This window comes from Felis catus, chromosome C1 (assembly GCF_018350175.1).
Source record: "Felis catus isolate Fca126 chromosome C1, F.catus_Fca126_mat1.0, whole genome shotgun sequence".
Lineage (NCBI taxonomy): Eukaryota > Metazoa > Chordata > Mammalia > Carnivora > Felidae > Felis > Felis catus.
Genome location: NC_058375.1, coordinates 51,673,212 through 51,700,262, shown reverse-complemented (window position 1 = coordinate 51,700,262; position 27,051 = coordinate 51,673,212). Strand labels below are relative to the sequence as shown.

The window sequence follows — 27,051 nt, the reverse complement described above, 5'->3', positions numbered from 1 at the left end:
CCTAACAAATAGCTGCAGAATAAAGTCTGTTGTTGAGAGGTTATTAACCTAATCAGATAATCAAATTTCACCACCAACCGTAACCATCTGATTTGCCCATGTCAAAATAAAACCATTGTTAACCCTTCTTAATGAAATCAGAATGAGGAGGAACAGGGTGGCTTGTTCCAGAACAATGTCTTTCTTTAAAAAGAAACCTTACTAAATTTTTCCTCAAGTTGAAAAACAAGACTTTACCATTGTTCAGTAAAGATCTGAAACTATCAGTCTTAAAAAAAAAAAAAAAAAGAGAGATGAAATTGGAAATTAAATTCATGGATGTTTTCTCTTCGTTGAAGTCATTGACAAAGGGGGATATAAACAAATAGGCTTTGCTCTCAAAATTTGGTGAAACAAATTTGTTCCAAGGCTGAGGTGTTCCTTGCCAGTTTTAAACCCAAGGTACATTTTTATAGCCAAGAACTAAAGCCCTGAAACACAGCGATCCACAGAATAATGGAAATGCTGACACAACCTTCACTTCAGCAGCAGGAATGGTGCCACTATAATTTATGGAGAACACATTTTGGTTTTGTCAGGTTTTTAAACATAGACTGTTATAAATTTGAAGGAGGACTGTCTTGTTAAAGCTTCAAATGGCATGTGTTAGTATTGGTTATGCATCATGTGCTGTATTTGGAATGGCATTTGTAGAACACAGTTTATCCCAATGGGAAAAGAGGACACTGAATCCTGTTGTTTTCCAAACGGTATTCTCTGATTAAAAGCACCATGGTCATCATCAACATGATCATAACCAGCTGGAAGATCTTAGTAAAGGTGTCCATCCTCAGACAGTTTCTTTCCTTCCTTTCTTCACTGATGCACTCATTATTTGACAAATATTTATTGGGGATATTCAGTGTCATGTCTTGGCTCAGGCAATGGAGATAAAATGATGATTATAATATCATCTCTGCCCTCTAGGATTTTATATTTTGTAAATATAGAAAGATTTGTCAAAGATACTGTGTGATGTGTGTAGATGTTGTATGTGTATGTGTATATATGTGTGTGTAAAGATATATATGTATTATATAGATATGTGTGTGCTCACAGATATAGTATGTGTGTAGTTTTAAAGCGAGAAGTCTTACTGACAACCCCTCTTTCAGGGAGGGACCCAGCAACAGGTGATGAACCTTGTTTCTGCGGGAGTCGTTGGTGACTGGACGAGGAGTGTAAAAGGTTAATCTCAGAGGTCTGGCTGTTGAACATAGATTCCATTCTCTGGGGCCCTGGAACTGATTTCTTTAGGGGAAAGAGTAGATTAGTAGGGAATCCTGAGTGCCAGTCTATCTCTCATTCTATTATGCCTTTGCCTTGCTTATGAAAGCCTTTGTACAGAGTAGTAATTTTTGTGATTCTCTGAAAAAAAGTTGTTCGTGATTGTCTTCTTTGTTGTGGTGTTTTCTTTGAAGTAATTGCCATTATCACAAGACTTCTGAATAGGTAGAAATTGTGATAAGCATGGGGATAAACAGAGGAGACTTGTCTGTCTACTCCATCATTTTCTAAAGGTATGACTCAGGATTTGTACTCTGAAATGGGGATAAACCAAGGCCATCCCTATTACAAGTGGGTATATCACAAGAGTCTCAGTGATGACCAATGGGGAGCAAGATCCTGGGCTCAATCTGTCAGTTAGGGGAATGTGGAGAACTGGAGATAGGAGTAGAGGGAGAAGCTCCAGAACCCTGCAAAAGATGCCCCCAAATAGGACATGAACTGTGATGTATCTTTTATTTTTTTTAAGAGAGAGAGGAAGGGAGAGAGAGAGAGAAAGAGAGAGAGAATCTCAAGCAGGCTCCACATTCAGCACAGAGCCTGACATTGGACTCAATGATTCCACAACCCTCAGGATCATGACCTGAGCTGAAATCAAAAGTCGGCCACTCTGGGTGCCCGGGTGGCTTTGTCGGTTAAGTATCCAACTTCAGCTCAGGTCATGATCTTGTGGTTCATGAGTTTGAGCCCCACATCAGGCTCCATACTGATAGCTCAGAGCCTGGAGCCTGCTTCAGATTCTGTCTCCCTCTCTCTCTGGCCTTTTCTCACTCATACTCTGTCTCTCTCTCTCTCTCTCAAAAAAAAAAAAAAAAGAGTTGATGCTCAACTGACTGAGGCACCCAGGTGCCCCCTGTGATGCATCTTCTAGAGGAGTATTGCATCACCATGAAAGATGATGTTTATAAAGACCAAAATAATGCTAACATTTATTGCACACTCGCTAAGTTACACTCTTTTTCAATTATTGCATTTGAGTGTCATAGTCTTTTGTTAGATGAGGAAACTGAGCCTTAAGCATTGGGCAACTTGCCAAGATGGGATAACCATAAATTCTTGGACAGTCTTACATTGTGTCTGATGTCTTGAACTAATTATGAGCAGCACCCCCTTTTACTCTCATGTATTCCCATTTGGGTAATGAGTTCTATGATTACCCAGGGTCACACAGCTAGTAATAAGCAGCACCCCTACTGTCTGACTTCAAACCCATGTTCTTTTTTATTTACTTATTTGAGAGAGAGAGAGAGAGAGAGAGAGCACAACCAGAAGAGGGGTAGAGAGAGAGGGAGAGAGAATCTTAAGCAGGCTCCATGCTCAGAGCAGAGCCCAATGTGGGGCTCAGTCCCATAACCCTGGGATCATGACCTGAACCAAAATCAAGAGTCAGATGCTCAAATGAGCAACCCAGGCATCCCCAAATTCACGTTATTAACCACTATGCAATAAGTATGTTTGTTTCAATATTTAGAAGGGAAAAAAAGAACAGTGCAAAATTATATGTGTATATTATCATAATTGTTTTTAAAGCATTCTGTGCACAGAAAAAACTGGAAGCAAATGCATATGTGATTAGGTATGGATGGAAGAAATATAATAGATTTTTTAAAATAGTTCCTTCTACTTTATGAGTTTTCTAAATTTTCTCCAATTAGAATGTATGATTTTCATAAGGAAAATAATATTTTTTTAAATGCAGGCATAAAAGCATCTCAAGTAGTATTTCATGAATAAGTATTATTTGATATTTTAGATGCTATCAAAAATTAGGTAGAATAAAGCCAAAAAGAAATGAAGGAGAGGGAGGAAAAGAAGGAGAAAGAAGAGGAGAAAGCCCTTGGACTAAGAGGTAGGAATCTATCATCACCTAACAACCTGCCCATGGTGTGGCTTTGGCCTTGTTTCCTTGGAAATCCCTGGAAGGCCAAATCTAAGGCACAACATAGTGTAATAGGTACAAACACATGTTTTGCAGACATAAAAGACATTTTAGAGTTGGAGAGATTTTAACATGGGCTGGATGTTAAATGATATTATGAAATTTCTGTCACTTAAACATTTTTTTTAGCTAGGATGATGGTATTGTTATTGTGAGTTATATGAAAGAATGTCCTTCCTCCTGAGAGTTGCCTGCTGAAATATTTAGGGATGAAGTGTCATCATCATCTCCACAATTACATTCAAATGACTCAGGAAAAAAAGTGAGAAGTGTGTGTGTGTGTGTGTGTGTGTGTGTGTGTGTGTATAAGCACACGCGTATGCATGTAAAGAGAGAGAGCAAATGTGGTAAAATGTTCTTTATTTACATGGAGGGGCTATGGATGCCCATTACTTTACCTTGAAAATTTTTTGTATGCTTGTAAATAGTCAAAGTAAAAGCTGAGATGAAAATTTTAATAAGAAATAAGAAAGCAAAAAAAAAAAAAACAAGACAAAAAAGCATACGTTAAAATAATGATAATAAAGAATCTGGTTTCAGAGACAGAGATTTCAATTCTACTTATACGGTTAAAGCGCTTTATAACCCTGTGCAAGCCTTTCTGAGCCTCAGTGTTTTCATCTGTAAAATGGCGCGATAATAATACCAACCTCACAAGCGTTTCTACAGGATTAAATTAAGAAGATCATGTGTATAAAGCATCTATCACTGTGCCTGTCCACAGTTCATGTGAGGAAAGATCATCTGATCAAGCAACACCAAATAGGAGCCCTGTGACAAGACCGTAGGGCTTTGAAGAATTCAAAACAAAGGCAGGTATTTTCCTTTTATAGCCCCATTTTCCATGTAAATACAACAAAGCTTGATGTTATATGGAAAACTGTAATAGCTCATAAATTTGAAAGGAGGTAAAATCACAGAATTAAGTGGCCTAATAGTTCTCATCAGCTCTGACCAAGTCTAGTCAACCACAAGTGGTTTCTATTGTATTTGTGTTTGTTTTGTTGTGTTTTGTTTATAGTCTGTTTTCTCTACCTCTGAGCTAGGGTTCAAGTGAAGGGCAAAGGAACTTTCACTAAACCCCTATAGGTGGTTCCAGTGGGCACCTCAGGGTAATCAACACTCACAAATTGAGGATAACCTTGAGTTTCTTACAAATTCTTAACTGTAGAGAACAAATAGATGGTGTGAGGGGAACGGGGGCTTGGGTTAAATAAGTGATGGGGATTAAAGAGTGCACTTGTGGTGATGAGCACCCGGTGATGTATACAAGTGTTGATAGGGTGCCTGGATGGCACAGTTGGTGTAGCGTCTGACTTATTTTTCGGCTCAGGTCATGATCTCACGGTTTTGTGAGTTTGAGCCCCCCCTCCTGCTTTGAGCTGGCAGCTCAGAGCCTGCTTGGGATTCTCTCTCCCCTCTCTCTCTCAGCCCCTTCCCCACTCACACTATCTCTGTCTCTCTCAAATAAATAAATAAAAACTTTTTAAAAAAGTGCTGAATCACTATATTGTACACCTAAAATGTATGTTAACTAGAATTAAAACAAAAACTTAAAAAAAAAAAAAAACCTTGGGTTTCTTAAATTGGTACCCTGATAAAACAAAACAGCAAGATACAAGTTAAACCTCATGGGTAATGATGATTATAATAGTAAAAAAATAAATCAATATTTTACCCGAGCTTATACTTATTGAGTACTTAATATGTATGCCTGTGATGTGCTGAAAATGCAGAGGTGAATAAGATAAAGTACCTGCTAATAATTTCATGGTGGGAAGGATTGACATGGACATAGCTTATGATAATTATATATTTGTACAGCACTTTATAGTTTACAGGTCATTTTCCCTACATTGCTTCTCTCAGCTAACCACCAAGAGGTAGCATCCATGGTGGGAAAGTGTCTTCTCATGGAATCCCCTTAATTTTCACAGAGTGATACCATGTCATGCATACTGGGCAAGGAAAGCTTCAGTTCTGATCTCACCATCATCCATATCATGACATACCAGTTCCTCAACCTTTACTTAACCTAAGAGGTGAGACCCACATCTTATTCATCTTCATATCCTAATTTCCTGCAAGGAGCCCAGAATATAGTAGCTACTCAATTAATGCTCATTGAAGGAAGGAAAGCAGGGAGGCAGGGTGGGAGGATGGCTTGGGAGGAGGGAGGAAAAAAAGGAGGGAGGGAGGAAAAAGGAAGGAAGGAAGGAAAGAAATGCCATCAAACTCTAAGAATTTATCAAGCCACTACCATGCACCTAACATGTGCTAAGCACTACGAGAAATGCAAAAGAAACCTAAGAGACAGATGTCCCTGTCCACAGACTTTCAAACTAATATCAGTGAAATAATTTAAAGACAATAAGGAAAACTTACTTTTAGGTAAAAAAAAAAAAAAAAATCTAAAGAAAAATGATTACCCCAGGGTGTGTATTTTCTGACAAATCAAAGAGAAGTTGTAATTTCAAGGAAATACAATTTATTTGCAATTTAATTTCTTGCAAGTTCATGAGAGTGACTTCTCTTGTGATCTGTAACATTGCCAAACTAAACTAAGGTTCAGTTGTCAAAGTTTGCACCAAATAAAAATTCCAATGAAAAATCTCAGTGAACTGAAAATCCCCTTTAAAAAGCAGCTCCAATGTCAGCATTACAATTTCACTTACATATTCAACAGCCGTCTGTCTTCATTACGAATAATAAACTAGCATCTCTTTTAAATATACAGGTACTGAGTTATAGATGCATAAATTAACCACGACTCAAGTAAAGAAGAAAAATCTATTTAAATCTGCATTAATCTTTTATTGGCTTTTCCACTTGTCATAAACAGTTTGTAACCAGATATATATCATCATCCTAAACATCATGTAAAACCTCTCACTCAATAATCCAATTGATATCCAGGTAATATATCCAGTGACAACAGTTCTCAAATGGGCCATTTTATAACCCAGGCAAAGGTTAACCATCCTTAGCTTCCTAAATGTGATCCTGCTGCTTACTAGTGACTTTCAAACAACATCCTGTTTTATGGCTAGTTAATTATTTTTTACTAACATTAATGCATCCCAGAACCGGGACCATCAAGCAATATGCTGAAAGAGATGTCTATTATCTTTTATTGTTGTTGGACTTTTTTTCTCCCACACTTAAAAAAATTTTGTTTATAGCATTCTTGCTGAATACTTAAATTTTATCTATCCTTTACTATTTATTTATCTATGCCCTTTTCCTTAATTTCTAAATGAATTAAGATGAGCCTCTAAAATACATAATCCATGCAATGTAGGCAAATTTACTAAATAAATTAAAATAAACCAAAAGTAGGAGTAACAAAATGAGAGCCTAGTGTGAACTTAGTGCCCTAAATAAACACCCTCCAGGGACTCCTCAACATTTCTTGAAGTTAATTCACAAATTTGGCTCCGAACTCTCTAACAACCAATATAATCAGGAAAACATCATTCATTCATTCATTCGCTTATATGACAAATATTTATTTCACATATTAAATGAAGGGCACTTTGTTGGACACTGATTATACAGCATAGGATAAAAAGTGACTCAGTTTTTCCCCTTGGAGAATTTGCCATCCAGCTATGCTGACAAATTTTACCAATTAGACATATAGTAAGCCAATTTAACAATAAATTATATTTTAAAAATTAAGCCAATTTGACAATAACTTATATTAAAAAACAATTAGACATATAGTAATAAATTATGAAAATTCCATGAAGGAAAAATAGCATTCTAAGAGAGAATATTAGGGAAGATGAAACTTCAGACTGGGGGAAGTGAAATTTAACCTGAGTCCTCCCTCAATTGCCTCCGTGTTTCCATTTTCCCCTATTTTATTTTATTTCATTGAAAGAGGGAGAGAAGCAGAGAGAATCCAAGTAGGCTCAGCGCTGTCAGCACAGAGCCCAATACAGGACTCTCACAAACTGTGAAATCATGACCTGAGCCAAAACCAAGAGACGCTTAACCAACTGAGCCACCCAGGTGCCCCCTCCTCTTCTTTCTTAATAACAATTTTTTTAATAATAGAACTTCAGTCTTTAGCAAGGCACATTGCTCCCCCAATAAAACATTAATTTTCCACCTTCCCTGTAGCTGGAGGTGACCACATGGCTAAATTCTGGCCAATAACATAAACTGAAATACTGGGTCAGCTTCCAGAAACTGCTTAGAGAAGCAGGCGTGGCTAGGAGAAGCATCCTTTTGCGTTCCCCACTTTCTCCCACTGATTGCTGAAGCTCCATTAGCCTTTTGGACTATGAAGTGATCTTGAAGATGATGGGCATATGTTGAAGATGGCAGAGAGCAAACATGGAAACCGAAATGACACTCTGGAGAGGCAAGATGAACTCTAGGTTCCCTATCCCACTCTTCTGCTTAAGAGGCGTACAAGTGTCTCTTATTTTAATCCACTGTTCTTTGAGTTTCACTGTGGTCTGTAGCTGAACATAAACCCAATGGATTCCGTAGTGAAGAGACAGGCAAAGGGTTGAGAAAGGAGAATTCCAGTCAGCAACCTTGGAAAAGACTGTGGTTTACTTCAGGGCCTGAAAGAAGTTCTGTGTAGAGGAAGCCTAAGTGGCACACAATGAGACTGAAGAGACAGGCAAGGACAGGCCATTCAGTCTCTGGGTTAGAGTTTATTCTAAGGGCCACAGAGGCAGCTGGATGTGAGATCAGTGGTTTCCAAACCTTCTTCTTGGCCATGGAATGTTTCCTTCAAATATAATCTAAGGCAGGGGCACCTGAGCCTGGGTGGCTCAGTCAGTTAAGCGTCTGACTTCGGCTCGGGTCATGATCTCACTGTTAGTGAGTTTGAGCCCCACGTGGGACTCTGCTGACAGCTCAGAGCCTGGAGCCTGCTTCAGATTCTGTGACTCCTTGTCTCTCTGCCCCTCCCCCGCTCATGCTTTGTCTCTCTCTATCAAAAAAATAAAATAAAATAAGTAAACATTTAAAAAAAATGTAAGGCAAATGCAGAAAACAGATTAAAACGGAGCTGCCCTGGGGGCGCCTGGGTGGCTCAGTCGGTTGGGCGTCTGACTTCAGCTCGGGTCATGATCTCACAGTTCGTGAGTTCGAGCCTGCGTCGGGCTCTGTGCTGACAGCTCGGAGCCTGGAGCCTGTTTCGGATTCTGTCTCCCTCTCTTTCTGCCCCTCCCCCGCTCATGCTCTGTCTCTCTCTGTCAAAAATAAATAAAAAATTAAAAAAAAAAAAAACACAACAACAAAAAAAACGGAGCTGCCCTGGATAGAAGCATGAATCCAGGCCTCAGAGCCCATTTCCTCTTCTCCCTTCACTCTCTCTCCCAACTGTCTTAGTGGCTCCTGAAGTAGCCTAGAAGACAACTACGGCTCTTGGGAGCACAGTGTGAATGCTCACAGAGTCCTGAAGGTAAACTAGGCACTGGGGAGAAACACAAATCTTCCTAGCATGAGACCAGAGAGAAATGTCTCCTCTGTGTCTTCCCAGAGAGAAGTTTGTAATGGCTTGTTGGCCAAGACACAATTTTAAGGGTGGTGAAGAGGAGAGCAGGGGATCAATGCAAAACAATGCAGCCCAGAGATTTCACCCTCCCTTGGGCTGGCTTAACATAGGATAGCCTCCGCCTGGCACTGGGATGCTTTTTCTGTACCCCCACCCACTCGACCTTCGTCAAGCTCGGTCTCCGCTGTAGTCTGGACAGCTGCCTGGGAGTCCCCTCTGGCTCTGTCAACAGGGGCTTCTTGCGGGGCCAGTACCTCCCCCACAAAGATTTCCATCACGCACTTGTTTGGCCTGCAAATAAATTGGCAACGCAGCTGAATTTAATCTTTTGATTCCCCCTTGAGAACCAATTTCTCTAAGCCATTCCCATGTAGACAAAAAGATTTTGTCTCAGTAAACCTGTTTATTGACCAAAACTGTCGCCTCTGCTCTGACCGCTGACCTTATCTGAATATTCAAATCTATCACAGATCGCAAGTTCAAATGATTTTGGTGCCCTCTGGAAGCCCTGTTTTCATAGTGAGCTGATTACGAATGACAATATTATAAGGGCTTTAATTGAGATTCTACAAACAATTTGCACCCTGGATTTACAAACCTAATATATTCAGAAGTGTGAATGCTGCTGACACTATTTTTTTTTTTTTTTTGGAAGTGAAAGTTGGCTGTGTCTATATAAATGCTGCCACTTCGCCTAGCCAACGTGTTTCCACCTTCACCACTGTCACCACTGTCATAATCCTTAACTGAAACCTGCAAACAGTTCTGCATTGCAGAGGAAACCCCACTCGTGTTATGGACGTGAATGAGTCATGATATAGGTTCTAGTACTTGCATTAGTGCTGCCTTAGGCAAGCCACTTAATTCTTCTTTATTTTACCCCTCTTGGCAATCAAGGGAGGATAAAATAATTCTACATCCAACTTACAAAATTGATGTTTGGATAAAATTAATTAACCGATATTAAAGGTTTAAAAAGTCAAAAGCAGCACTTACACACCTAAGCTGGGTTTTTTTTTTTAATTTTTAAAAAATGTTTATTTACTTTGAGGGAGAGAGAGAGACAGAGTGCGAGCGAGCAGGGGAGGGGCAGAGAGAGAGGGAGACACGGAATCTGAAGAAGGCTCCACGGTGTGAGCTGTCAGCACAGAGCCCGATGCGGGGCTCAGACTCACCAACCTCGAAATCATGACCTGAGCCGAAGTCGGCTTAATCGAATGAGCCACCCAGGCACCCCACCCCAGGCTCTTTTTATTAAACATACATCTTTTTTCTGGTTCTCATCGAATTATTGATTTTGTATGGTTTGGTTTTGAGCATGGTTGACACACAATGTTCCATTAGTTTCAGTTGTACAACAGAGTGATTTGACAAGTTTATACATTATGCTGTGCTCCCCACAAGTGTAGCTACCATCTGTCACCATAAAACACTATTACAATATCATTAACTATCTTCCTTATGCTGTGCCTTTATTCCCATGACGTATTCATTCCATACCTGGAAGCCTGAATCTCCCATTCCCCTTCACTCATTTTGCCCATCCCTCCAAACTCCTCCCCTCTGGCAAACATCAGTTTATTCTCTGTGTTTACAGGTCTGATTCTGCTTTTTGTTTTTTTGTTTATTCATTTGTGGGGTGGTGTTTTTTTTTATTCCACATGTAGTGTAATTATATTACACAGCCATAAAAAAGGGTAATACGCCATTTGCAACAACATGGATGGATCTAGAGGGTATTATGCTGTGTGAAATAAGTCAGACTGAGAAAGAGGAGTAAACATGCATGTTTTTAAACAATGTAAATACATATTACTAAAATGTTAATAGTATTAAGACCTAACATTTATTGATGATTACACATGCCAGGCCCTGTATCATCCATTGCCTTACATGCACTATCTCATTGAATCTACACAAAAACTTTATGAAATGAATACTGTTATTAATTCCATTTAAGGAAATAAGGACAACTGAGTTTCTGAGGCCAATATAACTTGCCTAAGGTCACATAGCAGGAAACCAAAACTCATCACCACTATGCTCCATAGAATTTATAGTGTAGACACTTGCAGATCTTACTGGATTTTCAGCCTCATCCTTAAAAATACAATGAAAGAAGGAGCGAGGTGAGCATCTTATGGCCAACATCTCCTTCAATGGGTTCAACTCCTCAGTTTGCTGGTTGTAGTTGAAACAGGTGCGGTTTCCCCAATTGCTCGGTGGGGAAGGGCTCGCTTATTTGTAAAGAATTTTGTCCTTGGGTAGGAAGCAGCATGTTGGGGAGAACCTATTCATCTCGCCACCCTTTCTCTAATCTTTGGCAACTAACATGACCTGGAAAGCCAGCCAGAACTGAGTAAATTAAAGGGATGTGGTTAAAGGGAACCTCCAATCCCACACTGGTATTAATACAGCTGACAGTAAGGAGAGGAGTATCTTTTGTACCCACCTACGCTGCAAGGGACCTGTTGTTCCAACCCACAGAAGGAAGTTTTTGCCTCCGTGCTTTGCTCTGATAAAATGAAGTACATCTATTCCAAATCAGCTGGTAAAGTACAAGCCGTCTGAAAGAAATGGCCTGTCCATGCCCTAATATTTCAGAATTTCAAAGTTGAAAATTCAATGCACGTAATTTATAGCCTAAATTTACTGAATGCCCTTCCAAGACAGCCTATTTAATCAAAGTTAACTGGTGAAAATTATGAAGGCTCTTAATTGAGCTCTCCTATGGTGGGCTTTCAAAACAGCAGTGCAAGCACCACAGAAAATAACAAAATGAATAAACTACACTTTTCTCTAGTTCCATTTTCAAATACGACGTCTGGAATGAAGAGTTTAGATCTCTAGGTGGTGATCTTCATGCATAGTATAGTGTTTGTCCTGAATTTCATTGCTTTGAAAAAAAGATATGAAAAGTCTTGATTTAGTTGGCATTTAATGTGATTTTTATATAACTTCTGTGATATAATCAGTCGCAATGGGAATCAGTGGGAAACTTAAAGAGCAGTAAAACCTTCAGCTATTGTTCTTTCTGTGCTCTGATTGGCTTGCTGGGTATACAAAGCTGAAAAATCCCAGTTCACATACACCTACTCTATTTGTAGACACCCATAATGATTGAGTGCAGTCCAGCACCATCCCCTCTCTCAGCCAGCCAGCCAGTCAGAATGCAGGGAAGACAATAGGTATGTTGGAACAGCAACAAAGAATGTGTTGCTGTAAATCACGTTCCATTTCTGCATAGCTGGGAATAGTAATGCACAAGCCATAGGCAAGTATATTAATGTCTCCTGCTATCCATAAATGAAAAACCATGCACAACAACGCACTCTGGATTGTTATTCCAAGATAGCTTTTTTAGTATTAGATTCTTTGCTTTATTTTTTAAGAAAGCAAAATGCATATTTTACTATTTTTTAAAAGCATTTTTCCCCTTTCGCTTGGGTCCATGAGCATTTCTTTCCAGCAGATAAACACATTGTCTTTCCCGCACACTGATTGACTAGTGATGTGTTTAGAACTCAGAGATATTAAATTTCTGGAGCCCTTAATGATATCAGAAGGAAGGTATCATATCAATGACCAGGGATTTCCCTACACCTAGTCAATTTGAATTCGGAAAATTATTAGAACTGTGTGGAAACATAAAATGAAATACGCTAGCAACACATTACATGTTTTAAATATGCTTAACCATGCATTTAATTTAGATTTAATGAAATAGTTATTATATGCAACCAAAACATCAGTGTTATTAAAAACAAATTTATGGAGGATTAACAGCTGTGTTATATGTCTATACCTACCTTTGCCAGAGTCTTTCATTCTCAATAATGTGTTTTTAATCATTAACTTCTATTTATTAAATGCACAATAATTATTTGAGTGATTCTACTGAGTGAGATTGATTAGGATGCTCCTTGGAGTTTGGATAAATACCGATTGATAATTTAAACTGTATGAAATTGGCTCTGGAGACTATGTTATACCAGCTCTTCACATATTTATTCTACTTTTTAAGATTCATAATCGGGTATGAGGCCAATAGAACCAGTGTGAACTCTAAGCTGCATATCTATGGGATGTGTTTGCCATTATTATCGACGATCAGGAAAGATATCAACATTTAGCAAAGGTTAAAATGTTTTCTTCATTGAGTTTTCTTTTTCTTTCTCTCCATCTTCTGTAGGAAGAGTAATTTGAAAAGGCTACAGTGGGGGAAAAGGCAATGAAGAACAAATTGCTGTACATGAAGTTTCGTTTTTGAATAGCTGGGGAGATTAATTCACTTGACTGCAACTGGTTCATTACTACCCCCAGCTACCCAAAAATGAAATATCACGTATGGTACCGTCTTTGCCCCATAGGTCATAATACTATAGTGATCACAGCAGGGCTGGGCTCGATTATGGAAAATGAGACCCCAGCCAATGCTCTCAAACACCCCCTGCCTGCCAAGGAGCTATCCGGGTGCTGTAATTGTGTTTACCTATTACCATGCCTTTATTTCATTACTTTGGACTTGCGGGATGCTATAAAAGGAGACAGGATTTTGGAAGGTTCTAGAAACTTTTACCAATGAATGCTGTGTTTAGAGAGACCTTTCTCCTACATTACTGGAAAAAATTATTTATGCTTTCCTTCCTTCACCTAAATTTTATGGCATATTCTCAGAACCCTCACCAATGGAAAAGGCAGAGAAGGCAAATAAGAAAATGAATAGCCTTCCACCCGAAACTGAAAGCACTGTTTTTCCAAACGTCACAGGCCTTTGTTGCTTCCTCTGTCTTAGGATGGGTGGAGAATAAACCTGCGGGCCAGGCATTCTTGCCTCAGTTATTCTGTTCCATCTGGTTTCTCAGCAGCTTCTTTTTAGCACACTGTGGTCATCCTACCTCCAGCTCATCACGTACAATAATAATTGTGACCATTGATTGAATACTTAATATTTGCCAAGTGCTAACATTATCTCATTTAGTGTCCATTTCTTTTTTTCCCCATTTATTTATTCATTTACTTATTTATTTTTGAGACAGGCAGCATGAGTGGGGGAGGGGCAGAAAGGGGTTGGGGAGAGAGAATCCCAAGCAGGCTCCACATTGTCAGCATAGAGGCCAATGCAAGGTTTGAACTCACAGAACCATGAGATCATGACCTGAACTGAAACCAAGAGTCAGACGCTTAACCATCTGAGCCACCCAGGCACCCCTAGTGTCCATTTCAAACTGTGAGGTAGGTAGTGATGTGACCTAACACATATTGAGCAATTTTCATTTATCGGGCACTTCTATTCTCTGAATTCATGTATACCTACCACTGTATTTGGTACTATTAACCACCCCATTCTAATTGTTATAATGTTTATTTATTTTTGAGAGAGAGAGAGAGAGAGACAGAGCATGAGCAGGGGAGGGGCAGAGAGAGAGAGGGAGACACAGAATCTGAAGCAGGCTCCAGGCTCTAAGCTGTCAGCACAGAGTCGGATGCAGGGCTCGAACCCATTGACTGTGAGATCATGACCTTAGCCGAAGTTAGACACTTAACTGACTGAGCCACCCAGGTGCCCCTAACCACCCTTTTCTAAAGATGAAGATACTAAAGTCCAGAATGGTTAAGTCAATTTCCAAGATCACAAAGTTAATATGTAGAAGAGCCCGGCTTTCTGGCTCCTGAGACTACATACTGCCATACCAGCAGTTTTTATTTTTGTTTTAAAATGAGGAACAAAGGCTCAGAGAGGTTGGAAAACTCGCCCAGAGTTACACAGTGACTCTGACAGCGTTAAAGCTAGAGTTCAAACCCAACTATGCCTGACTCCAAATCCAAAGCATTTAACTCACCAAGCATGCGCACTATACTTCTCCCATTTCCTAGTTATGTGGGTAATTATTTATTTGAATTTATTTGGTTGTATATCCATCTCCCCTAGAGGGCTAGAAGTGTATCTGTATCTCCAGCAACCTGAACTGAATAGGTGCCCGGTGCCCGGCTCTTAGTAGTTTTTCAGTAAACATTTATGGAACTGGCATAATTAAGATCTTTCATGACCCCCTTTCACTACAGGCAGAGTTAGTTGCTCCATTACATGTGTATGATGTTCGCACTGGCTTGCCTTCATTGCTTTGCTCTCATGGATAGCAGATTCTACACTACACTGTAGTTATCTGTACCTGTAGTGTAGTCTCACCCACTAGATGGGGAGCTCCTCTAGGGCAGGAGAAGTATCTTACATATCCAAGTATCCTCATTGACTAGTGCTGGGCCTCGTATATAACAGGCATGTGTGGGAGAGACTGAGAGTTGTTTACCCCAATCTCCTTCCTCTTCTCCTCGGACCGGAACTCCTCTGCTTTTCCCACCTCACTTGCAACCAGGTACAGCCATCTGACCAACTTGTAGCTGGTGGGATGCAAGCAGAAGTGACACGTGCTATTTATGGACCAAGGTTTTTAAGAAATGGGTTATGTCCTCCTCCTTACTCTCTTTTCCCTTCTACCAATTGGTGCAGATAACAGTGCGCTAGAGGAACGGGAGACTACAAAATGGAAGTTGGATCCCTGAATTACTACGTGGCAGAGAGTTGCCTGCTGGCCAGAAATACTATGGACTATTGATTATACACGAATGGAAAGTAAATTTATATTCTCTTTCGGCCATATATTTTGGTCTGTTACAGTAGCCAGCATTATCCCAACTAATACAAAGTTTGATCAGTGATGAATGAGCAATACCAATCCTCAATATGAGCATACAGGTTTTTTTTTAATTATTTTTCAAAGATTTCATTTTTAAGTAATCTCTACACTCAATGCAGGACTCGAACTTACAACCCTGAGATCAAGAGTTGCATTGCATTCTGGTTTTAGTTGGAAGAGGAGGCAGTCCTCTCTGTATAAGAGTAAAATCGACAGTTTTTTCCACTCTGTTACTTCATGAGAACAACATTATCATTAAATGAGGGTCTAGTGCTACCCACCTAACCTAATGCACTGCATGAATCAACTTCACTTTCCCTTGGAGAAAATTTAGTTTCGAACAGTTGGGTGATTTGTCCAATGTTACCACGATTGACGGGTGGCAGATCCTGGCCCAGGCCTCCTCAGTCCCAAGTTGTATCACTAAGATGGCAAACAGCTGACTAGTAGCTGTTTTTCAAAAAGCCTAAAAGTAACTCACTTTGGGCTAATTTTTACATTTCTCTTATGTAAACACAGACTCAACTCAAAGCTCAGTTAACTACCATCCCTGGATTCCCTTTTAAACATATTCTTTTTAATGTTTTATTTTATTTTATTTTCGAGAGAGACAAAGCGTGAGCAGGGGAGAGTGGAGAGAGAGAAAGACAGAATCAGAGGCAGGCTCCAGACACCGAGCGTGTCTGCACAGAGCCAGATGTGGGGCTCGCACCCACGAACCATGAGATCATGACCTGAGCTGAAGTCGGACGCTCAACCAACTGAGCCACCCAGGCACCCCCACTGGATTCCCTTTTTAGAACATTTGGCATAAGGGCAAAAGTACAGATGTTACATAACAGTGGTGCTTTTTCAGACTATATCATTGAAAATTAGAGCATGTTGTTCACATGAGGTTCGAGGCATTAATCTTAGTTTTTAAATAGTAATATCTTATTTTTTAAATAATCTTATTTTAAAAATAATTTTATGCAAAATAAGCATGTGCTTATTGTAGAAACTTCAGAAAATGAAAACAAGCAAAAAAGGAAAATGAGAGCCACTCAAATATAGATGAGATATATATTTTTTAATTTTCTTTAATATTTACTTATTTTTGGCAGAGAGAGAGACAGGGCATGATGGGGGAGGGGCAGGGAGAGAGGGAGACACAGAATCCGAACAAGGCTCCAGGCTCTGAGCTGTCAGCACAGAGCCTGACATGGGGCTCAAACTCACGGGATGCGAGATTATGACCTGAGCCCAAGTTGGATGCCCAACTGACTGAGCCACCCAGGTGCCCCTAGATAAGATTTATTTTACCAAAGCAGAGTCATTACATATTCTTCTACAACATCACTTTTAATGACCACATAGTATTATGTTATATGAATATGTTAGCATTTATTGAATGAGGTTTTACATATATCAGCTATCAATAAAACAGAACCATAGTCTAGGGTCAGGGTGATCAAAACAGTAAATGTGACAGTTTTGTTCTTTTGCTGATCCACTCATTTGACAAATATGTTCTGGGTACTCTCTGTGTGCCAGCATTGTGTCAGGTGCTGGAGAGCCCAAAAGTGAGAGATGAACAGAGCTTTTCCTTGTTAGGGTAGCCATTGTGCAGGTGAAAGTCACCATGGTGTAACAAAATGTTGCTGCCCTACTGTACCTCCCTCATCCCTCTTACAACATGGCCACCATTCCACCAGAATAGACAGGAGCTCAAGAGAAAGAAGGACATTTTAATTTGCTTGTTTTGTTGTTTATTGAAAGCCTTTATTTATATTAAGTAGATGAAGCCCAAGAAACCGTATGAACATGTGATAGGTTGCATTATTTGTTAATTTTTCCTTCACTCACTGCCCTTTTCTCAGCTTCCCTGTGGCTAAGGTATACTCCCTACTCCATCCATTGACTTTGACTTTGGCCATGTGACTTGCTATGAACAAATGGAATATGGGTAGAAGTGCCAGTGTTGCCGTTCCAAGTAGAGGTTAGAGAGGATGGCATATTTCTCCCATTTAGAAATGGGTATGCTCAGGGCACCTGGGTGGCTCAGTCAACTGAAAATTCAACTTCGGCTCAGGTCATGATCTCCCAGTTTGTGAGTTCAAGCCCCACGTTGGGTTTGCTGCTGTCAGCGCAGAGCCTGCTTCAGATCCTCTTTCCCCCTCTTTCTGCTCCTCCCCTGCTTGTGCTTTCTCAAAAATAAACATAAAAAAAAAACACAAAAACACAAAAATAAAAATAAAAAAAAGAAGTGGGTATACTGTCTTGTGCTCTCGCCCTATACCATTAGAAGAGTATGTTTTCAACAGATAGCTGTTGCTCCTTCAGTTTGTCTGGGTCCCAAAATGAGAGATACATGGAGCTACCTGAACCTAACCTGTAGCTTAAGGCAGAGCTTCCCCAGAGACCCACAGATTTATAGGCAAGAAATAAATGTTTTCTATAATAAGCCACTGATACTTTGGGATTGTTTCTTATACCACATCATCATAGCAATACTAGACTAATCCAGAACTACACAAAATAAAGTACTCAGTTGTGAGTACTCATCATCTTTCTGCCTCACCAGTCAGAATCAATCTCCCCTTTGTGCTTCCTTAGTGTTTTCATGTGCCTCTGTTATAGCTGACACTTACCACAGCCTGCCTCTGTACACATACTGTTGTATATGTGTCTGGAATATATGGTATTTACTGTTTTGTTTTGTGTTTTGAGGGGAGGGTACTCTTCACAGTGTCTCTAGACTATCTAGTGCTCAGCATGTAGTAGATATGCAAAGATACTTAGTTGAATGAATGAATTAGAAGGTCTTCTAATTAGGTGAGCTGATGGAATGGAACTGATCAATGGCATGCCACCCTACCCCTTGAGATGCAATATGGTATATAAATTCAAGCACAAAAATTGCATCCTACTTTTAGTGGAAATAGGGAAGAATAAGCAGACATTTAAACCAGGGCAAGTTATACAGGAGACAGTACCTTATCCTAGAAAGAGACTGCGCCAATAGTCAAGAGACCCGAATTCAGGTTCTGATTTGGATACGAGCCAGCTGTGTTACCTTGGGAAGCTACTTAACCTCTCTGGGCTTCATTTTTCCACCTGAAATGTGGAACGGGTAATTTTACTTACAACATTGTTATAAAGATCCAAAATATGTACACATATGACAGAAAAATATCAAGCCCTACTAGTCCATATTAAGCCTAGCAAATCAGCTTGCTATCTTTTTTATGGGAAGGCAGCTCCCATTCCATACACCTCCAGGAAGCCAAATGATGGATCATTAAATGACCACTTAAGCTCACATTGAACCACTGTAGGAGTTGCTCGCTTAAAGTGATTACTGTTTGGCAGTGACTTTTGACAGGTGCTTGTTTTTCATCTGGAAAACAAAAACTGAATATTTTAAATGTTTTATTGCCAGGGACTATGTTAAAATTGAGATTTATTTTTACTTATTGTATCTTCCAGGCAAAGCTAATTCCTCCTCTCAGTTCCCTCAGGATTTAGTTTACACCTTCTTACAACTGAATTGTTTGTATCCCAAACCAGTTTGTGAGATCTTGAGGCCCAGGCCCATGTGGGAGGTTTTCAAGCTATGCTAGAGTAGGGAAGTATACAGCACATTTTAAAAGGACTTTTTAACAAAGCAATTAGCATTTTATGTGTTAGAACTCAAGGGAAAGCTTAAATTTTCCACAAAAGTTGTGTATGTTCAATAATACCTTGTGTATCAATGATGTCGATTAATTGAGAAACTATTGTGCCTCTAATATATTCTATGCAAAAAGTACATATGTAACTATGATATTCTAAAATGTATTTTATCTTCCTTATTCTCTTTTATAGAGAAATCATACATGATGTTTCATTTCCCGTCCTGCTCTAGATCTTGAAGATGGATTTGAGTCACAAAGCACAAAGGAAAGAACACAGATTTTGGATTCTGATATCTCATGGTCAAATCCTCACTCTTGCCTTTTATACATCTTGCGATGCTAGGCATGATTCTTGACATTTTTTTTTTTAAGTTCAGTTTCCTTATCGGCAAAATGAGGATTACATTACTTCTCTTGCAGGGTTGCAAAGTTTAGAAATAATCTATGAAGATACCCAGCACCATTCCTTACACATAGTAGGTGTTCAACAAAACACAGTTACCATTGCTTAGTCATTATTATTGTGCTTTGACATAGGACAGTGGTGACACTCTCTCAGAGTTTTTGCCCCTAAATGAAAAGTCTCCATGTTACTGTACTTTTAGTTCTTCTAGTTTTATAGTTTTTCCATCTTCTCCCTCACTGGTAGGCTACCAGTTGTCAATTCTAATGGCCATCAGTAAGAAATGACAGCTGCCTCTTCTTGCTGTCAGACTGCTACCAACTAAGTTTCTGCCTCAAATCTGCCTGGAATTATATGTCAAATGGAATAAATAATACTGAGCAGAGACTGAAGATGCCTTCCATGGGGCCAAGTGAATGACATTTAGTGCATGTGCTTTGTTACATCTACTTTGGGGACTCAGTCTTCTTTTCTCTGTATTACACTTTGTATCAGGGTTTCTGAGGGCTAAGACGGCTAGCTGAATAATATACTGACAATAAGGGTCTGCTGTATTTCTTTCCTGGAAAAGAAAGCAGTCTGAGAGACACATCTCTAGATAATATAGCATATATACCTTTAATATGGCATCGGTACCTTTAAAAATGTTACTGTTGTTGTTACTATTATTATTACTGTCTTGAAGTCATTTTGCTCTGTGGTGTATGCAATGGGAAGAGCACTCGATTGTGAGTCTGTTTTAGGTTCTGGCCTCCAATCCGTGAAATGACTTCTAGAAAATGACTCACCCTCTCTGGGCCTTAGTTCCTTAATCTGAAAAAAAAGTGAAAAGATTCAACGGGATGATGTGTGAGCTCCTACATTCTATGAATCTACATCAAGGTACCCAGACGATTGCTTGGCAATAACTACAGTACATCTGGAAATAGACTTCACTTTACTGCTTTGGCCTTCGTGGTTTCCTCTAACTCAAGTACGTCAGTTGATAGCCAAATTCTTAACACCATTTTCTGGTCTCTTTACTATTTCTTTTTATAATGATTTTGTCCTTAATTTGGACTTATTTCAAGGAGAAAGATGTTAACTACTTAAAAGTGATGGGACGTTTTAATCTGGGCTGGAAAGCCTGTTCCTTGAGAATGGCTTAATTAACATTTCCAGGTTCATAACATTTTCATTTATTCATCTTTTTGTTTTTAAATGGTTTTTTAAGTTTTCCAGAGACGGCGATCTCACGTTCCTAATGGATTATAAGAAAGAGAGTGGGTCTGTTGGGATCTGCATTCTTATTAGCTTTAAGATTCACATTAAGAAAAAAAGGGAGCTTAAGCAGAATAGGTCCACCGTGCTAATAAAAAAAGAAACAGAACTTTTTAGTTGAACACAAAATAATGTAGTAAGATTGCCGAGCAAAAAGCAGATTGAAGAAAGGGCCTCCCTGTGACCTTGGAACAGGGCAAATATTTTTCTTCCCTGAACTCATTCTCCACCAGAGGAAACCATGTCTTACATGTCAGTAATGAGCATGCCAGGGCAAACTTATCACAGTGCCATGGTGACACAGACTGATTCTGTGAAGGGAGCAGTGAGCTCCTGGGTCAGGATGACAAAACCTAAAATGCACAGCTGGGTGGCCCTAGATGAATTGAGGGATGGTTGGCCTCCAGAAATTGGGGCAAGAAGGAAGTGCGTCTGGCACTGTGTTCTGCACATAGTGGGCAGGCCCAAATACAAATTAAATTCAGTTCGTTGAAAAAGCACTGGTCCGAGCCTGGCCTCCACTCCTGAGCTATTGCTAACCAGTGGTATGTTCTTAGACAATGTATTTCATATTTTTGGCTCTGTTACCACATCTGAAAAATGGGACTATTAATACTAACTCAGCATACCCTGTGAGATGGTTGTAATGACCGATGCACGAGATGAACAAGGTCTGAATTTTAATGTGACCAGCTGGCAATAGTGCTTTGTTTCCTGCCTCATTTAAAGCTGTGACTGGGGCACCTGCCGAGCCTCAACAAGCATGTTTATTAATAACGAAACACTACACATTGCTTTGTCCCTTTTGGGCAAATAGCTCGAACCTGGCTTTGCCCTGGCCTTCAGCAATTCTGTAAGGAATTGGAAGGGATGAGACTAGGATGTCATGTATCCTGTGGGCCTCAGAGTTGGTGTCCATGAAGGCCTTTCCCTGAATCCCCCTCTCTGTGAGTGACAGAACAAGGAGGCTCCCCAGGATTGCTACTATGGCATGGTTGCTTCTTAGGCTCTTGGTGGAAGAAATCATTGTGTGTCGGTGTCAGTTCTTAAAGGAAATGTATTGTATGGTTTTACTCTCCAAAAACTAAGCCAATTTTATTTTGTAAGAAGAATGTGTTCAGAGAATGGGGCGACATATCCAAAGTCACAAGCCAAATGTGCAACAACTCCAATTGGGTCCAGGCACTAGATTATTAAAATGCCTTATTGTCTATTAGCTTAAATGCCTACTAGATTTTCTTTGAAGGGGAATTCAAGGGTTAAGCCATCCCAACATGCCTCACTCCCAATTTATAAAATGGAAAATCTTCCATAAATCAAAAGTTACAAACAGACTTTGTAATGTCATAACTCTTGCGACGGCTCTCACCTTGATTGATTCCTATACATACATTCCAGCTGATTACCATAATGTGCTCTTGTGGGACAATTGGCACTGGATGGGGAGAAAGAAGCAGGCAGGAAAGTAAATAACAAATGGACCTGGCTCCTCCTCATCGAGAGTGATTTCACTCCAATGTTCCATCATATCAACTGGGAAAGAGAGTCGTAGGGTTTAGGCAATCAATTACAGATATGTGTAGAGGCAGACACAATCATTTCACTGATTGTCACCGGTCTCGAGCAGTGACACCAAAAAGTGATCCGTCACTCGATTTTCTCTGACACCATGAGAAAGATGGCAGACACTTGTAGACTAACAGGCCCCTGGATTGGTTGGTTTATAAGATTGAAAAATCGCTGTGTTTCAAACTTATCCAAACCTTTAAATACCTCTGTTGCTAAGATTTCTCATCTTTCTGGCAAACATTTAGAAAGATTACCAATAGGCTAATGACATCATGCCAGAGTGGAACGGACTGTGTCTCTTGTCACTGCAACTGATGTCATTTTGTATGTTGCAGGGCGTTGGAAGGCAGGAAACGCATACTTTCCTCCATCATGAGGAACATGGAAGCCACCTCATTGAATGTGCCTCATGAGACAACTGTTAGAAGGACAATTTGGTGCAGATGAGCCCCTGCCTCTATTCCCACCCACATCTTCAGTCTGTCCGGTTTGCTGCCACTGGGTGCCTGGACCTAGTCCCCTCCCATTCAGTATGATGTTCTCTACTGGCTGAGATTCTACTTTGTCTACAGTGCAGTGATGGGCAATCTTTTCCCCATAAGAGTTAGTTCATGAAAAATTAAAATGTACACAGCCTACATCTTTCTTTTTTACCACTTAATATGAAAATAGCTTCATTAAGATCCATGAGTTAAAAAGAAAAAATGTATATTCTTACACATGGATGACCTATTTAATTAAATGACAGAATTCCTTGAGAAAATTGGCACTGCTTTAGAACACTTAAAATATTAATATGTGAGTATATTTGAGAAGTAGCAACCTAGAGTCAGATTTTTAATTTTTTTTTTTTTATTTTGCCCTGAAATTAGATTATAGACCACTTCTTGAAACCAGGTGGTCCTCATGGAGAGCCTCTAGGGTGACAGATGATATACAGGACTTCTTCCTGAGGGGAAGTTCTGTCCCATCTCCCAGCTGCAGCCTGAACAAACAGTACTGAGAGGTGCTTGGCTGCATGAAGATAAACATCCGTTGAGGCAATCTGGTATATAAAATTCCAAACTGCACAGTCGCCCAGAAAGGGATGAAGAAGGTCTACGGATTCCATCAGCATCGTCACTGAAACTGACTCGGTCCATTTCTGCCATTTCTCCTGGCACTCAGAGTCTTTACCAGCCACCCAAGCACTATTCCTTCCCTCAGCATATTTTCTCTTGGCACTAGAGGATCTAAAATGAACCCAGCACACTCTCAGACTTCTCCGTGTAAATCATCAAGAAATATGACGACCTTCTACAGAAATGATGTTCTGCATTTCAAAGTTCATCCACTTCTAAACTAAATCAGTGGCAGCAGTCTGGTGCTTTGCTGGGTTCTTCAAACCACTTGACCCCAAGCCCCCTTAAATCCTTTCACTCACACTGGCAACCCCCTTGTAAACTGCCCTCCGCAGTTAGAGAAGGTCCCCACACTTACTGACTGTGCACAGTGGTCCACTTTCTACTTTTAAAAAGGCCAGAGAGCAGACACCTGGTAATGATTAAAAATAATTACTGATGTTCCTACATCACCCTGTACTTCTCAAAGAGCTTTTGTGTCTGTCACTTCACGTTACCCATGAGGGAAATGGCCTCTAGAAGTAGCTGGCGTCCTAAGGAAAGAGGAACAGAGAGTCTAAAGAATTTGCTCAAGGTCACATAGTGTGTTAGCAACAATCCAAACTAGATTTTTGGACTTCCATTGTACTTTCTCTGCCCCCTCGCAACAAGACGCATAACAAAAGTAATATTAGTAATGACAATAACTGTCATGATCTCGGGGCACTTACTGAGTGCCAAGTCACAGCCTGAGCCCCTCATCGAGATCACCTTATGTGACACTCTCCACCGTCTTGGAGTCCCTCCTGCTTTCCTGAAAGGATCCATAGAATCTCTCCATATACTGTGCAACCTCAGCCTGGAGACCTCAGGGAAGTTTCTGACACGGCCAGTAGGTTGACATCAGGGTAGAAAACTTAGTCAAAACGTGGGCATCACCAAAGAATTCAGAGTAGCTGTAGAAAGCCCTAGAAGAAAATCTTTAACCAAGTGCAGAGCTCTCATAAAATGCTATGGGGCTGGAAAATGATTTCATAAGTTATTTTGATGGCAAAAATGTATGAAACAGAATTGACTAATTCATAAATAACTTCAGAATCTCATCTATTATTTCTCACATCATAACTTACAATGGAATAATTGTTTCTAATTCTGCTGAATATTTTCTCATGCTTTTTGGTTCCCTTGGTAAATCTTATTAGTTGGGTAACTCCTAAGACATTTGTAGCTTGCCTCTATTATGATGAGAACAAGTAAATATTAATAGCAATTTGTTTTTAGTACAACGCAGCATTAATTTCACCACTGGGCCCTCTTTTTTCTTTTTCTTTTTAATTTCTCATCTCAGGGAAAATTGGCTGAGATTTCTCAAAGAAGGGCTCACAAAAAAAAAAAAAAAAAAAAAAAAGACAACAGAAAGAAAACCCAGTGTCCTGTGATCTTATACAAATCTCAACTTACATTTTATTTACTATGTACATTACTGCAAACCAATATGAACCATAACTCCATTTAGATAATAATAATCAAATTATCCAACCTGGGATAGCATGTTTTATAGATTTTGGTCTAAATTTAATATAAAAATGCAGTAGTCCTTGTTTGGAAGAGTTTATTAAGGGTTAGCAAAGAAAAAGCTTTTTCAATAGTCTATAACTCTCTAATGGCCTTTTTCAAATAAAATGGGAAAGAATTTGAAAAGAAACCTATATCAGTGAGCTGCAATTGTAACATTACAGTACAGGTCTATAAATCTTGACATGCTCAGAAGATTGCCTAAACCAGCAATACAATCTGTCCAAACCTCATTGTCTCCACGACCAGCCAGCCTCATTTTAAGAAATGTATGTGGTCTTCAACCTAATTTTATCACCTTCATTTGTAAACTAGTCAATCAATCAAAGCATCCTGGGAGTCTAAATAGAAAAAGGAGTGCATTTTCATGCATTCTGGGCGACACAGTCAAAAATTAATCTCCACTTGATCAGACATTTCTTGCCCTCATCTCAATAGACCATCATTAGGGTCAGCAATGTATATTAAAAATAGAGTTACCGCAAACAGTTCGCCAGCTGGAGTTTGCAGGCTGCCTGCCCCTTCCTCAGAAAGCTTCCTCCTCTGTGTGAGCCTGAATATGTTCACTAGATTCATCTGCAAGAGAGCAGGCTGGAAATAAAGTTAAAAAGGAAAATGCCTGCAGCCCTCAGGAAGCACGTATAGCTCCCCAAGTGCCTGGACCATTGAAACACTCTAAGTGAGACTGTTACAGAGAAAATATTTCCTAAATATATATTTATAAGAATCTGGCCCACGTAGAACGATGTTCCTTATACCCTGGGGGTGAGGGTGGGAGCTTTCCCCGGGGCACGACTGATAAATATGGGAAAGAAAGGCAAGAAAGTAGCCAAAACTCAAGAAAAAAATCGGTTTAGGGCTGCTTTGTCCCTCCTCTCCTGCCTCTCCAGCTTTCATGACTTCTGCTTGTCAAGCAAATGCCTCTGTTTTGGGTGAGGCCACAGTGGCATCTCATTCCTGGCAGTAACTCTACCACGTGCCTCCTTGCATCTCTGGGTGCTTAGGAAAGAGAACCTGTATCTCTCCCCTAATTCATATGTATTAATGAGAGGAAGTTAGTTTATTTTGAGGCCACTAACCTGACCCATCTTGGACGTCTGTCTTTCTCTCACACCCACATTCAGTGCATCGGGAAATCCATCTGGCTTTACCTTCAAAATAAAACCAGAACCTGACCATTGTCTCTCACCATCTCCATTGCCACCGTGATGTTTTGAGCCACCATCAGCTCTTTCCTGTCTTGTAATAAATAGTACCTACCAGGTCTTCCTGAACCTACCCTTCCTAGTCTCAACCTAGAAGCTAAAAGTAATCCTTTTAAGATGTAAATCAAGTTATTCTACTGTTCCCACCCCTCAGTTCCACCCATTTCATTGAGAATAATAGCCCAAGTCCTTAATGTGGGCTACTTACCTTTAGGCTATGAAAACAGTACTTCTTACTAGTATCTCAGCTCTAGATTTCCCCTGTTACCACCTCTTTTGTGAACCTGACAATATCCTGTTCCTATGCCATTGATAGCATAGCCGAGCTTGTTAAAAATCATATCATTTATTGAGCACTTTCTGTGTACCAGGTATTGGGTTAAGTATTTTACTTTCTTTATCTCATGCTATCAACCTTTTTATAAATGGGACACATTTGGGACTTATGAAGATCAGGACTTTTTACACAGGTGGGTGTGTCAGGTATAAGTTTCTACTTGCATCAGCTAAAAAGGAATTGGTGGGATGTATTGGTACAGAGAAAATGAGTATTATGTCCAAATCTTAGCTTCACCAACTTGTGTCAGGAATGACCATGGACAAGTCCTTTCACTTTAACCTTAATATATTAGGCATAGAAATCCCACCAAGTGCCTGGCACGGTTCTTGGCATTCAATAAATTCCTTCTTTTCCTTTTTCCTTTCCTTTTTCCCTTGGCATTGAATAAATCCCTTTTGCCAGGCCTAAGCCAATTTGAAAAATGAGCTTGAGTCTGTGTTTAGCAAGATTCATTCAAAC

General features: G+C 39.8%; 1 long non-coding RNA gene across 2 annotated transcripts in view; it reads left to right on the top strand.

Moving 5' to 3' along the window:
• Positions 1–23,010, top strand: part of LOC123379642 — a 31,652-nt gene extending 8,642 nt beyond the window's left edge. The window contains exons 1-2 of one of the 2 annotated variants that reach the window (XR_006584355.1): positions 16,726–20,516; positions 22,708–23,010. This is a non-coding gene — a long non-coding RNA (uncharacterized LOC123379642). Of the gene's footprint in view, positions 1–16,725; positions 20,517–22,707 lie in introns of those variants that run through there. The other variant, XR_006584354.1, reaches the window with a different exon arrangement.
• The last annotated feature ends 4,041 nt before the right edge of the window (positions 23,011–27,051 follow it).